This window comes from Ixodes scapularis, unplaced genomic scaffold (assembly GCF_016920785.2).
Source record: "Ixodes scapularis isolate PalLabHiFi unplaced genomic scaffold, ASM1692078v2 PGA_scaffold5__190_contigs__length_132052651, whole genome shotgun sequence".
Classification (NCBI taxonomy): Eukaryota; Metazoa; Arthropoda; class Arachnida; order Ixodida; family Ixodidae; genus Ixodes; species Ixodes scapularis.
This window is the reverse complement of record NW_024609880.1, coordinates 4580376-4593151: the sequence shown is the minus strand read 5'-3', so window position 1 is coordinate 4593151 and position 12776 is coordinate 4580376. Positions and strand designations below refer to the sequence as shown.

General features: G+C 41.8%; 1 long non-coding RNA gene and 1 pseudogene across 1 annotated transcript; one reads left to right on the top strand and one right to left on the bottom strand.

Annotated features, from left to right (window-relative positions):
* Positions 1-12776, bottom strand: part of LOC115310807 — a 40745-nt pseudogene that overhangs the window by 15924 nt on the left and 12045 nt on the right.
* Positions 5621-9535, top strand: LOC120849957. The gene is made up of 3 exons (XR_005718026.3): positions 5621-5660; positions 8249-8319; positions 9489-9535. It is a non-coding gene; the product is annotated as an uncharacterized LOC120849957 (long non-coding RNA).

The following is a 12776-nucleotide window of genomic DNA, read 5'->3' as shown; positions in this document are numbered from 1 at the left end:
TAAATAGGACTGAGGCACACAAACCACCTCTGTCCCACGGTGACCTGAGAGAGCACTGCCATAGACGGAAACAATTTTGTCCTTTTATGAAATTAAGGAACACCAAGTTACTCGCTTATATTTCCCTACGTAAAAGCAACTATTAAATTATGTGCTCGAGCGAAAAGTAGCCACTTTCCGAGATAAGTGTTCAACTTTTACTTTCCCTTTATAGTTGTTTCCCCTTGGCTGGAATGGTTATTGATGCTTTGCATGGGAGGAAGTGAGGTGTCAATCATTGTTTCAGTGGCCCCGATTACTTGAGGAACACTCGTATGACTCTTCCTCGCTATATTTGCATTTTAAAGGGATGCTGAACCGAAATCTGGATTCCACAAAACACGGCAGCAAAAGCGTGCAACGGGATGCTACAAACACCAAAAGATCACCCATATAGCGATATCTCAACCATATTTTTTCAAAAAAGGAGGCGCATGTGACAGATATGTTGAGGTCTTGTTTCTTTGAGAAGAGTCGAGAAGGAGAGGGAATCTTCTTGCGTCTTTCTCGCCTCGTCGCCTTGATGGGGCAAAGCGAAGACAGGAGAGAACCATATACGTTGACTCCACGTCCCTCGTTGGCCTCGTTCAATCTCAATCTCTTTTTCCAAATATACGGCCGTCCATTCGAAATATCGCCTTACGAGTAGTGTTGTAAGGATTGTAGCATCCCATCTACAGCTCCTGCATTGTTTTCTGAAATCCAAATTTCGGTTCACCACCCCTTTAAGGAAAAGTGCATGTTACGACGTGTAGTTTATTCGCTCTGTTAAAATATTTTTATTGCCCTGCAGTAGTCGAAGACTGAACTGATTTAGTAAATGGATCAAGATTTAAAGGCATTTTGCGTTTTTACTTTATCCTCTTCTATTACAACACTTCCAACAACAATCTTTTCGCTGTAAATATTTGTCTGTGTTATAATCACAGTTAAAATAGTTTTTATGGCACTTTGAGGAACTGCGGGGTTTTCTGTAGTACTTGCATCGCTTTTTACAGGGTTATGAACGAGAATTACCTGCTCCAAAAGCTGAAATCGGAGGGGGGGGGGACACGCTACCACAGCCATGATGGAGCACTTACACATATTTTTGTTGCAGTCTATACTTCTGAGCATCGCCAGCAATGACGGGCCCACGTGCTGGACGGACCGATCATTCTCGAGCCCACCACGGGAAAACAGCGGCTCCCAGAACCCGTCCTGGTGTATTTCAAGTTAGGAGCATTAGGAGCCTGCCAACATTGGTCGTCAGCTGCGATGCCTCTACAAAAGTCGCTATCCCATGCCGGTCATTCGGGGCACGCTAGCACAGCCGTGATGGAGCACTCAAATATCTTTTTTCTGCAGGTTGGTTATTTGAAAACTTCCGCTTGCTGTCATTCTAGCAACTAATGTCTGCTAGTGGTATTGTGGCCCAGTGATGGCCAAATTTAACACAGCTCTCTCGAAATTTTCTGACAATTATGTTGTAAATTTTTTTGATACTACAGTTAATGACAACTAGTTACTTTCCAAACAAAAGTTGCTAGAATTCTTGCCTTTGTTCTATGCGTTCGTATTTGGTTAGACAGCACTAAACCCTGGTACATGGAAGATTTTAAAAACTAGGGCAAAAGAAAGAAAAGACTATTTAAGATAGCCAAAAACTCGAATTTCGAGGCAGCCTGGACCAAATATAACTCTTGGGCCAAACTCTGTATCGAACGTATGCATTTCTTCGAAGACAAATTTTATAACTGTGAACTGCCTTCAATATTATAGAATAACCAAAAAACGTTTTGGAAACTTATTTCCTCATATAAGTCATCCCGTTCAATACTCTTGATGAACAATGATGGCACTGTTATTTCGGACAATGAATGTCCTACGGTTTTGAACAATTGCTTTTAGTCTACTTTTACTGATGGAGATAGTTCCTTTTTACCTTTTGTACCAGATGTAGATTTTAGGTATATGGACCCTATTTCTATAACACCGTCTGAAATTGCGATATTAATGATAACCTCAAAATTTTCAGCTTGGCTGGTGTCGACTCAATTAATACAAAAATTCTAGAAAATACCAAGGGTTGTCACAAAAAATAGGTGACGAGGCGAAGTAAAACTGAACAAAATGAATGTTTAATGGGGCGAACTTTGCCCAAATTAAAGGGAAATAACAGCACGTCGGGGGCGTCGAGTGTCTTCAATACAACAGGGTCGAGCACAAGCGATAACTGATTGCATAAGGCCACGCGGGGCTTCTTTTATAGCACTCTCCTTTCTAGAACATTCTGTACTCGAACATTCTGTACTCGAACATTCTGTTCTAGAATTAACCACGGCCTTCTCAAATTTTCTAGAAGCATCGTCTTAGGAATAAATAAAGACATCTGCCGGTCCCAGGATTCAAACCCGGGACCTCTGCATGACAGTCGGGCGCGGTGCCCCCTGGGCTACCCCTAAGCACGCAGTAATATGCAGTCTACTTTTCCAGCATTCATCCACTGGTTGCATCCCACCCGAGTGGAAGGTTGGAAAGGTCGTTCCAATCTACAAAAGTGGCGATCGTCACTCTGCGGGAAGCTGCCGTCTCGTATCGTTAACCAGCGTTGTATGCAAGTTGTTAGAACTCAAAATATTTTCTCATGTAGTATCGCATCTGGAATCTACTAACAACTTTTTCTACCAAAATCAATACAGGTTTCGTAAAAGATATTCATGCTATAGGCAGTTGCTGGAGTTCACCCGTGATATTCATGTTAATATGAACACTAACTCCCAAGTATGATGCCATATTTTTTTATTACTCTAAGGCTTTCGATCACGTATCTCACTGTCATTTAATATCAAAACTTTCCTCACTGAATCTTGATTCTCTCACTTTATCATGGATTCGAAATTTTCTTCGTGAAAAACAGCACGAAAGGGAAAAGGACAAAAAGGAAGGACTACATTGGATAAGTGCTTACTAACAACTGATTTTTCATTGGAGTGTGTAGATGGCACTATGTTCGCTCGGGTATAAGGCGCACCGTGGATTTTGCACTTCCTTCTTCTTCATTGCACACTCCACGTGCTAACCAAGATTCAGAAAATGAATCTCACTGTTCGTTGGAGTCAGTGAAGGTTGGCTTACTCAAGATGGTCTGTTTTTTATTATGTAATAGGTTTCCTTCATTATGTAATAGGTTTCCTGCAGTTTGCACCGCAATCTCGACAGTGTACCGCTAAATGCTAGTATGCGGTCCCTTGCAGTGAGCTTTGGTGTTCTCAGAGTCCGATGTTCAGGCATCGCCTGGTCACCCAGGTATCCTGGTCAGCAGATAAAAATCAGAAACATTAAAAGATATATTTTTGTAATTATTGGAACTTTAAATATTCTTAAGTGTTTTCTGTATGCCCAGTAACCTATGGGGCTATCATGTAATGAATACTCTAACTTGCCTAATTTCTGTGTCCTGTCCCCTTTCAAGTGATTTCATTTGGGTTTACAGCTTTCTTAAATCACACTGGCACCTGCAGTGCACTTACGTGCAACTCATAGTTTGCAGGTATCGGGTGGTTTAGTTTGTCATTGCATTCTGTTCAGAACCTAACCACATTCCACATTTTTTTGTTTTTCTTTGTTTCGAGGTTCTATAGTTGTTCATATAGACTTGATTGCTGTGTAGGTTACGAACATTGCCTTCCACTTGAAAGCTGGACGTAACCCAGTAATTATTTTTCAAGAATAGATACAAACATGTTCTACTCAGTGCTGCATCTTGTGTGCACTTGCTTGCAATTTCTGACTAACACAGTGTTCGAACACCTATCTCTGGGAGGTGCGCCTTGGCAGTAACCTCTGAAATTAACTTGTGAGAGCAGGCTTGAAGAAACTCATTGAATGTGGAAATTTCATTTTAAAAGGTATTTTTCGAACTTGCCTTCTTAAAATGGTTTCATAGCATAAGTCACACGTTGGTTTCACTGATTAGTGCCTGCCAGAATGAATCTGAGTTACCTGCACTGCGCTTATCTATAACTCATAGTTTGCAGAAATCGGGAGGTTTAGTTTGTCATTGCATTCTGTTCAGAACCTAATCACATTCCACTTATTTTTTTCCAGGTTCTGTAGTTTTCCGTATGGACTTGATTGCTCTGAAAATCAGAGATTGCCTTGTACATGAAAGCTGGACATGGCCCACTAATTATTTCTCAAGAATAAAGGTATGAACAGGTTTTACTCCGTACTGCATCTTATGTGCTCTTGCTTGAAATTTCTTGCTACCACAGTGTGTAATTATCTCTTGAGAGACACAGTTGGCAGTAACTTCTGAAAGTAACTCGTGACAGCATGCTTGCAGAAACTCATTGATTGCAGCAATTTTGTCTTCGAAGGCATTTTCGGACTTCCTTTGTTAATTCGTAGCATAGGTCTCAAGTTGGTTTTGCTGTCTAGTTCCCGCGAGAGTTAGCTGAGGCTCTTGCAATGCGCTCACGTCTAACTCATAGTATGCAGAAATTGGGAAATTTATTCTGTCATCGCACTCTGTTGATAATCTAATCACATTCCATATTTTCTGTTTTGCTTTTCCAGGATCTGTAGTTCTTCATATGGACTTTATTGCTCTGAAAATCAGAGATTGCTTTGTACATGAAAGATGGAAATGGCCCACTAATTATTTCTTGAGAAAAAAAGGTATGAACATGCTTTACCTAATACTGTATCTTGTGTGCACTTGCTTCAAATTTCTAATAGTGTTTAAGCACCTGCTAACCGCTGGGATGCGCAGCTGGCGTTAACTCCTGAAAGTAACTTGGGCCCACAACCTAATCAGATTTTATGGTCGCTAGATATTTACTTTGAATTGTTCCCGCATCAAAAATTAGTTGGTGTGTTTTCCGTAACTTGTGGCGGCAAAAAGCTGCAACTCTCAATCACTGAGCTGCACGTCATGCGTGACTACGGAAATCATTCAGATATTAAAAAATAGCTGCCGTGTTGTCCATACCTTGCAGTAACGGCTAGAGCCTGTTGAACTGCTAGCTGCAATGATCTAATAAAACGGACGTCTCAGTGAACAATAATTATATTAGTAAAATGCTATATTTATTGTTCACTGAGACGTCCATTTTGTTAAGTCACTGCAGCTAGCAGTTTAACAAGCTCTGGCCGTTGCTTCAAGGTGCAAACAACACGCCAGCTAATTTAAACGATTCCCGTCGTCGTGCGTCACGTGCATCTGTGTGATTGAGAGTTGCGGTTTTTTGCCGTCGCAAGGTACAGACAACATGGCAGCTAATTTTTGATTCCGGAACAATACCCGTATCCGTGCATCACGTGCAGTACAGTGACTGAGAGTTACAGTTTTCTGCCATGCTTCTACCCAGGTCAAGTTACGGGGAAAACCGTGGGGCTTCATTACTGTCATGCACGTAATAGATAGTTAATGCTGTGACCGTGATGGAAGACAACACTAATTGTATCGGCATCAAAAATTAGCTGGCAATTTTTATTAATTTGACGGAATTTGTTTTTACAGTGAATGTACTTTTTGTCAGGATCTGATGAGCTTGGATTGTGTCTAACTATTGACCGGGAATCTCCGACGAGTCCAGCGTGTAATCCACGGCGAAAGGCCCTGTACAGCGCTATTTGTAAGTGTTTTTATCCTAATAGTCCGTGAGAGACGTTATGATTGGTTATTTTTGTGTTCGAAGTCATGTTTATTTCATTTTCGCTGTTAAAATATGGCTGTCTTCTTGGCGGTAGATGTGTGCTGTAGTAAAGTCCTCCCAGTAGGTCCAAAGCCGAATGCCACAGAGTGTTGAGTTAGTCCTTATTTGCCAAGATTCGGCTTGTTGGGTGCGAGTGGAGTGTCAGTTACGTCACTGCGATATGTGAATGTATTTGCCAGGAATTATCTTTACTCAACGAGTTTTTTTGTTATGTGACAGATTTATTTTAAATTCTTGATTCATTCAAATGTCATGTTCTTTCGTATAACAGGGTATTTATTGGACTGTTAATTTAGTAGTACATTTGACACTGGTTAGCTGAAGAGGGAGGCTAGCGGTTTGATTTTTAACTTGTAAATAATATGGATGTAATATGGGTACATTTATGACTACATATTTCTGTGCCGCAAATACCGTAAGTCTTAAAACATTCTTTTTTTGTTTTCAAATCAACTTAGAAATATAGGTGTGAACTTAAATGGCAAGTTTGTAATTATCAGTTCTTAAAAACACCTGAAAAAAAAATTTTTTTTTTAAAGTCTTCTTGGGGCACGCGTGTCAAAGAAAATTGAAGCAAAAAAAAAACATTTTATTTTACAAAAATATTGATGGCGCGAGGTGCCTTGCAATTAAGTCAGTAGTCACCTCTTTTCAACTGCTTTTCTCTTGGCATTCGGGCGTGTGGAGGAAAGGTGGATCGGCTTCACCTTCACGTTGAGGTGGAAAGAACGAATGACCATCTCGTTGAGGTGGAAAGAGCAAATGACCATTCTGTCATGTCATGGACTTTGCCCGCATAATTTGAAATCAATCTTTTGCCGTCAATATTGCTCTGAACATTTTTTTTTCGCATAAAATTCTTTTGACACGCGCATCCCAACCAAACTGCTTAAAATAATTTGTTTTTAGAGGCCCTTTAAAGCTAGATGAAGGGTTGAGGGTCACTATGATGTTGCAAGAGTAGGCCTAAGCAATTTATAAATTCACCTTCCTACTATTTGAAAAAAAGAAAAAAAGAGCTCTAAATTCGACCTTGCAATGCATGTGCCTGCACCTGCATTCAGAGTGGCGCAACCAGTTTATTCACATGCACCAAGAAATTTAGAGCGCACATCTATTGTGCAGGTAGCTGCATGATGAAGTGGCACACATGAACAGCTTGCTGACTATCTAGTAGTGTCGGTTGTGGCGGAGCTTAAGCAGGCCATAATGCATTCTTTGTTTTGACATGTGGCACACTTATCAATTATTTTAACTCTTGCGAATCACAACCTGTGTGTTCTTGGGTTGGGCTACTTTTATATATATGTATATATATATATATTTTTTTTATAGAATTTGTGCATTTTAGTATGTATAATTTTTTATTTTTTTATTAAGGTTAAATGGTACTTTATAGCAAATTAGCTCCTTGTAGAGCTGAAATTACATTTAGTCAATGGTCTCCCCAAACTGAGATGTTATATGCATTTGCTAGCTTTTTTTTTTTGTAAAGGTGTAAAATAAACTATAGTATACGGCAGCCAGCTCTGAAACACAATAGATTGTTCACACTAATTAATCTATAAAATCTTGGACGATTCCACTTGGACAAATCCAGTTGTTAAGAAATTGCATTCATCCTACCCTTCGGGAAAGTCTGTATAAATATAGAGCTATGTCTTTCGCCACTGTGGGCAGAGGCCAGCTAAATTGCTACCGTTTGGAAGGTGGAGGGGTGATGTGCAGGGAAGCTAAGCCCTATCCCTCTCTCCCATATTGTCTGCTATAATTGTTTCAAATATCAAAAAAAAAGGGGGGGGGGCAACTGCCCCCTCCCCTTGCACCCTTGTCCCGATGCCATTGTCAGGGGGTAATAACTTGGGGATGCCATAAATAAATGCAACCACTTACGGCTGCCATTGCATACAAAGGAGAAAATAGAGAGAGAGCTGGAGAGCGATGTGGATTATCTTTTTCTTAGGTATTCATGTCAGAAGGGGTACTAATGGTTTTGGATGGTTGTGGCTGAGCGAGATAGCCATGAGTGCTGCCTAAGTGTTTGGTTCGGAATCTTGTTCAATCGGCAAAAAAGCAAGTCCCAGTCAACTATTCAAGTATATCCTATGAATGGCTCCTGGGATTTTCGAAAATGGTCTATTGTCTTGCAAATGAGTGTGCTGGTATTAACTAAGGACACTTAGCAAGCTGTTTACTCATTTTTAATATTGCTGACTTTACATTAAAGCTGGTGAACTTTCAGCTTTCTGCAACACATAGTTTTTTTTATTAGGTCTAAAAAAGTTGGGTATATCTTTCTTGATTGGATTCTGCATTATTGTGATCATTCAGCTGTGTTAAATGAAACGTATGGGTTTCTTATCCCAGCCTTGATATTTATTTTTATGCAGTCGGGGGGTGGTGGTCATTGCCTTGATTTCATAGTGTTTTGGCACAGAATTTTAGGAATTATTGCCATATAAGAATACACTTTCCATCAGAAAACTAAGCAACTTCATTCTTTGCAGCTCCTGCCATGGAGGTGGTAAAGAGCCTGGCAGCCCTGCTGAAGGATTCACCAGCTTCTCTCATTGAGAAGGTATGGTATACCATTCTGATATAATTTCTAACCTCTTAAACGAAGTGAAAACTGGCTCACATATCAATTTCAGTATGCATGGTAACTCAGAACCCTGCTCGCGGGTACCTGTGAAGCAAAAGCAGCCAGGGAGGCTGTTCTAAGAGCAGCCTCTCTGGCATCTCGTAGAAAAAAAGAAACCTGCAGTTTAACAGAGATTCATCATCACCAACTCGAAGAACACACAAAAAGCATTGAAAGAAATCAGAAGAGTAGCTTTAAAAAGATGAAGTGGTTTAAAAACTTGGTTTGCCCAAAACATTTAAGAAATATTATAATGTGACTAAATATGGTGAAGGAGATGTTCAAACACTTGCTCTGCACCTGTTGCTGGGCTGACAGGCAGTATTGGTCTTATGCCTTCAGCCTCTATAAAAGATGCTCTAATAAAGCAACAAGCAACAGTGTTTTATATAGGCATGTATTACCTCAGCAGACTCCGAGCATACCGAGATACATACAATAAAATGCAAATAAGCCTGTCGTGCTTATTTGGTAATTCTGGCAATTTATAAAAACAATGTGGTGTGAAGTGGGGAAAGAAAGTTTAGGCTTCAATCTTTGAGCTAGTTGAAAGGCCAAAATTATAGCAAAAGGCAGGGTATGGTGTTGTTGCTCTTATTGTGTGCTGGTGTAACATGAACAAATATTTTCATCTACAAATTGTCACTTTACTGAAGTGTCCCTTTAATGGTGTGCTACTTGATGTGCTATTTGCATTGTGTTGTATTTTTCTGGGCCCACGAGGGGGCCACATATATTGCCGCGCATGATGTGGTGGCCGAGTGGGCACCACTCCTGGGTGTCATGCAGAGGTCCTGGGTTTGAATCCGGGGACCACTGCAGTTGCTTAATTACTCGAAAAACCCGTGGTTCTAGAAATTTGCTCACAGTGCTCAATGCTCAATGCCTTGTGTTGTAATGGTCTCATATATTGAACCGCCTCTACAGAGGTCAGGGAATTTCACCTGAAATTGTCAGGGAAAATCTGGAAAAGTTGGGGAATTTCAAAATAATAATTCTCTAGACACCCTGAAATTGCTGTAATTACCCCGAGGAGACTGAGTAACTTTCTTTGGTAATTATCTTCCTTCCAAATACTACAAATTGCCCATGTTTCTTCTTCACAGGAGGAGGATCATGTCCAGCCAGCCTTCCCTGTGATGCAAGTCAGGGGAGGAACCTCAAGTTCACCACTCACAGTGGTGCTGGAGGACTGCTCTTTCGAGGTAACGGACATTGTGGCCGGTATTGCGCTCATTCTTGCGCTATACTGGGTCCATGACATTTCCTGCTGTCCAAAAGCATCCTGGTCACTTGCTGTGATTGGCAACTTCATTGGCTTGACCTACAAGACCAAGTCATTCTTGGTACTAGATTTAATTTAAAAACTGGAAGATTGAGATCTTAAATGAGTGTATTGTTTTACATGTACATTAAAATCTGTTTTTTTAACGAGCACCGTATTACTGTTTTCACTCGACCTTGTATGAGGGCCTGTATGGGCACCCTCTGCAAAGGCTCAAGCAACACCTTTCGTCCTGTGAGCACGTGCAGAATTCTCTTCGGACATTTGCATCCGTGCATTGCGGAGTGTTGTAGCTGTGAACAAGAAATGCCCATATTTGAGGGAAATAAACACCTTGCTTAAGGGATTCAATGTCTTGGAGGCTCTTTGTTTGCCCTTCTATAGAGTTCAGGCACACTACATGAAAGGGAAAAGATAACACCTAACAGAGTGTACTTTTAGCTCAGACGTAGAGCTTAATTAACACTTCTTATGGAGCTGAAGTTACCCTTTACGAGGGAGTTAAAATAACTCTTGGCATGAGAGTGTAGCCTTGACCACTCATTAGAGTTGTTCTATTTGCACCTAAGAGAGTAGCCACAACATTCGCTTCGAGGGTACGTACAACACCACCTGTAGGAGTCTATGCTACTCTTCAAAAGTGTTAATTTTACACCTCATTTCAAGGAGTAACCCTTACCCTAGAAAAGTGTAACACTAACTCTCGTCAAGAGTAACTCCTGGTTACTCTCAAAAGTGTAAAGTCAACACTTCGTTTTGAAGAGTAATTGTAACTCTTGTCAAGAGTAACTCCTTGTTACTCTTAAAAGAGTAAAGTCAACACCTTCTTTCGAAGAGTAACCCTAACTCTCAAAAAAGTGTGGATTCTTCGACAAACCATTTACACTCCAAAAAGTGTTAAGATGACGCTTTTTTTTTTAGAGTGTGGATGTTCCCTTCTAGTACGTGCTGGGTTATCATAGCGAAACACGACGAAAATTCACAGTCAAGGATAGCGCTTTTACGCGGGACGATGAGCTTTCACCAGGCCGTCCATTCCGACGATCACCACCGACGCCACGTTTGCGGATAGAAGGAGCCGGCCGGCCCGCAACCGGCACGACCGGCCTGCAACGCGCGGAGATACGTGCGCTTCCGCGCATCCCTGGGGAACGGGAAATTCACCCCCCGCGGAGGAAGGCAAATAGAAAACGTAGTCCTTTGTTTGTGAAACGATAATTGCGCTATCGCGTACTCTAAACTAGAAATATTTTACGTCTTGTGAAATTATCATGCACAACATATGTAAATGAACTGAAAATTGTTTTTTTAGCGAAACTTTAAAAAGACAGCCAACATTTTCAAACATACGATAATTTCATTGGTCCTCGCAAGTACAGAAAAGAGTCCGCACGTATTTTATTCCTGCGTGATTAATAGGCGTTTCTGCCTTCTAAAACTGAAGATACTCATTCACTGACACTTCCTTAACACCATCACACCAAAAAGTAGCTTCTCCAAAAACCGCTTGAGTGTCCCTTTAAGAAAAATCCACACCGCCATCGATCACCAGGTCATTACCTTGAACTCCACGGGGACTCTGATGTCTCCTCTGGTGGACGGAATACTGTAGCTGAATGTCGCGCGCTGCCTTTGCTTCCGTATGACTCGCCGCAGGGACGACGGGGCAGGCATCTGAGAAGCGGTGTCGTCACCGACGGCAGATGCAGCGTCTAAAAGAATTTGGTGTGGAGTTTCGCGGCTCCCCACTGTGACGAAAAAAAATTGTTAAGAAACCTAAATTTTTTATACTAAATGTAAAAACGTTTCGGCACAAACCTGCTTTTTCTTTTATCCGATGACGGGTCCTGAGCAGGTTGAGTTCTGTTGGGTCTCCCGCGTGCGTGTGGCTGCTTGAAATGGCAATGATTCGACTGGCATCCGGATCTGTTGTCATTTTCGCCTTGCATTCACCTCTCCTGCGACATATCCAGTAGCACGTTGACTCGTTCTTTCTGCTGCATGTATACGAAAACCCGTCATGAAAGAGCATCGCTCCACCTCTCTCCGTAGCTATCACTTCCATTTTGAGAAGTGAAGCAAGAGACCCAAAAAGTTGTTCTTATATTATCCCAGCATTCCATATTTGGAAACCAACCCGGAACTATTACGTTTGTTTCACATCTTTCCGCTGTGACGAATCGTCCGCTGTGACGATTCGTCAATTGGGCAACCCGTTATACTGTAACTACTTGTTCGTCCCCTATTTGGGTCAACCTCCCGAAGGTCAGTCAGCTCATCGGGCTGTGGTCGCTAGCTAAGCTTATCGAGGTCAGCTAAGCTTATCGAGGTGAAAGATGTGAAACAAACGTAATAGTTCCGGGTTGGTTCCCAAATATGGAATGCTGGGATAATATAAGAACGACTTTTTGGGTCTCTGGCTTCACTTCTCAAAATGGAAGTGATAGCTACGGAGAGAGGTGGAGCGATGCTCCTTCATGACGGGTTTTCGTATACATGCAGCAGAAAGAACGAGTCAACGTGCTACTGGATATGTCGCAGGAGAGGTGAATGCAAGGCGAAAATGACAACAGATCCGGATGCGAGTCGAATCATTGCCACTTCAAGCAGTCACACGCACGCGGGAGACCCAACGGAACTCAACCTGCTCAGGACCCGTCATCGGATAAAAGAAAAAGCAGGTTTGTGCCGAGACGTTTTTACATTTAGTATAAAAAAATTAGGTTTCTTAACAATTTTTTTTCGTCACAGTGGGGAGCCGCGAAACTCCACACCAAATTCTTTTAGACGCTGCATCTGCCGTCGGTGACGACACCGCTTCTCAGATGCCTGCCCCGTCGTCCCTGCGGCGAGTCATACGGAAGCAAAGGCAGCGCGCGACATTCAGCTACAGTATTCCGTCCACCAGAGGAGACATCAGAGTCCCCGTGGAGTTCAAGGTAATGACCTGGTGATCGATGGCGGTATGGATTTTTCTTAATGCTTTTTGCATCTCATTGCAGGTGACAAGCAAACGCGAGTCCTTTCTCCTGCATGATAGTGGAGATGGCGACTCAGCAAGAATCCTCATCTTCGCAACCGAGAAGAACTTGCACCACTTGGCTCAGTC